Here is a 3,038-nt window from a genome sequence, read left to right on the forward strand (position 1 = left end):
TACTTGAAGGAGAGCCAATCAGGAGTTACGTTTAGGCTTAAAACAAACCTACCAGCACTCAACACAGTGCTCCACAGGCACAGAGAGAGCCATTCATCAATATATGAAAAAGGAAACTTACCCTTTTTCAGTGGCCACTTGTGAAAAGCCGGCTCTGCGCCCAGGAAGCCGCTGCCAGGCGCCGGACCTCGCTGACTCACTCCTACCGAGCCGACAATGCCAAATCTGTCGTGTCTAAAATTAATTCACAGGGAGAATCACTGCAGTGCCAATCATCATTTATTGAACAATATTTTATGATAAAAGTTTTTGAAGGGCTAGACACAGGATCACCTTGATTTGGGCCTCTGCAGAGGTTCGGAGTCAGTCAGGTTAGTCTTCTCAGGTCCTCGCATACACCCCACACTCTCTCTGCCTGATCAGCCCTGCAGCTAACTATATGGCTACATCCCAACTTCCTGCAATTGTCCAGATCTTGACATCCAACGGGCCCCCACCCTGGTGACACTTCTCTATTTTGGGAACCCCCTGCAGCTTGTACTGAAAAACAGGAAGTCTGACGCCCACTTGTTCTTGCAGAGGCCCTCACAGAAAAGCAGAGAGTTCATCCTGACCATACTACATATTATACTTAACTAGCATTTGCCTATCAACTATGCTAATAAATATTAACTATATTCTGATCCTATTCTGACTATATTCAGTTTGCTTTTACCACTACAATTACGCGTAAGAACTCCTGCTCGCTGACCTCTCCATCTCACCTCAAATTCATACAAACTTCACAAGTACTGGGTTACCACACACAGATACGTCTGCAAACACACAGAGACATTGGGTTTGCCCACAAGAATGAAAATTTATCCGAGTCAGTGTATAAATTAACAGTGAAAATGTTTAAAAAGGCCTAACCCCAGAAGCTAAAATACTACCTTTGAAAAGAAATTACTCCCCACTCAAATACAGTGCAGAACAGGAATAAAATGGTCAGAGTCAACAGGTTGGAAACGCACCATTAAATAAACACCACAAGTCAATTAATCACAAATCAACAAACCAAATATACAGTAAGAGGGTCTTGCCTCCCTGTACATCAAACCATTCACATACTGTTCACACACCATAAAATTGACTAAACCCTTGGGAACAATACAATAAATAGGAAATATAATGCTAGGTAAACTTCTTAACATAAAAGCAGACAAAGCAAAGCGAAGCAAAATGTTACATAAGCAAAGCAGCAGTAGCTATCACTCCTTGGCTGCACGTCACCCTAGCACAATATGTGCAATTGACGCAAACTTCTGCAGGATCACATGTATAAATATCACCCCTGGAGAGCATGCGATAATCCCCTAAACAGTCTTAAAGGGAAAGCAGGACACAGATCAATGGAGGAAGATTCACGTCAAAACAGTTACAGCAGCGACCAGCGCAGGAATTGCTTATCGCAACAGCATCTCCACGGGTGGTATTTATATCCATAATCAACCCAGCAAATTGCTCACCTGGCGATAGGCGTGGCCAACCCACCTGTTACATAAGCATAAGCATAAACCTTATTACCAGGTATTTCAAGAACACAAGGAATTGGACTCCAGTTCAATGCCCCCACAATGTGCACAACATAAAAACTAAATAAATACACAATATGTACAGTACACTACAGTAACGTTAGCGTGTCTAACCTTCGTAAAATATACTAACATTAATGCTATGAAGCTCTATTTTCTGGCTCACACATGAACACAGGGATCACTCATTATTATAACGTTTATTAGTTACAGACAGACCCAGTATTATTAGCCATGTACCTGGCAACAGCAATGATCATGTCGCGCTCACAATGTAAACACAAACTGTAATGATAACACGCCACCGTATTTATAATGTCGGTTATTTCACTGAGCGACCTTCTGTCTCAAAGTACAATACAGTGACAACGTTAGCGCGTCTAACCTTCGTCAAATATACTATCTTAATACATAATGAAAACACAGAATAAAAGAACAGTGTAGCCTACCTTAAAGACCCGGCTTGATGCTCACTTGTCACAACAGCTAAGTAAAGGAACAGGTCTGTAATTTTTACATGTTACAATGCACAAACCAACATTCAAAATTTTGCGCCCAGTGACTATGGGCGCGCCCATTCGCAAAGTGGGCGCAGCAATTGGCTATAGCTGCATTTGGAGCTCGGCCCCCCTCCCGTTGTGCCAAATCTACATCGTCCTGTACCAGTTTTTCTGTTTGCAGGCTATTTCAAGCTGTTTTAACCCTTTCTGTGACACAGTTAACGCCGTAAACCTGCACTCCAACGTTTTCTGACCGTTTCTCTGTCAAGACGTCGGTGACGATGCGTTACGTCAGCTCACGAGTGACCGGCTGCTGGTGTCAGAAACACTAGCTGAGGATTGTTTGTGGTCAGAAGCAGCCGAGAGTTTCAACAGGTACCCGTCACATTAATCGGGTGCTTATAAAAAGCTAACAACGGGTTAACAAGGTGACTAAAGCCTCACCTGTCCGCGCGCCTCTGCCACGACCTGCCCGACCTCCTCTCCTCATCTGAGAGTTTTCATGAATAGACGGGAAGATTTCTGATCGAATGGCCCCATGATCGAATCAGAGACGCGGAAACACAACAGAAATAGGAAACGGCCAGAGACGGAAACAGGGAGAAATCAGTTGATTTGGTCCAAAAACAGAGATGGAACACTGGGCCAGCTCTATACCCTCTTCAGGGTGGCGGAGGGTTCATGGGAATTTGCCCAACCAGTCCACATGTGTTTCGTGGATCTGGAGAAGGCATTCGACCGTGTCCCTCGCAGCGCCCTGTGGGGGGTGCTCCAGGAGTACGGGGTCCAGGGCCCTTTGCTAAGGGCCGTCCGGTCCCTGCACGACCGGAGCAGGAGCTTGGTTCGCATCGCCGGCAGTAAGTCAGACTTGTTTCCAGTGCATGTTGGACTCCGGCAGGGCTGCCCTTTGTCACCGGTTCTGTTCATTATTTTTATGGACAGAATTTCTAGGCGCAGCCAGGGG

Source organism: Monopterus albus, unplaced genomic scaffold, assembly GCF_001952655.1.
Source record: "Monopterus albus unplaced genomic scaffold, M_albus_1.0 scaffold177.1, whole genome shotgun sequence".
Taxonomy (NCBI): domain Eukaryota; kingdom Metazoa; phylum Chordata; class Actinopteri; order Synbranchiformes; family Synbranchidae; genus Monopterus; species Monopterus albus.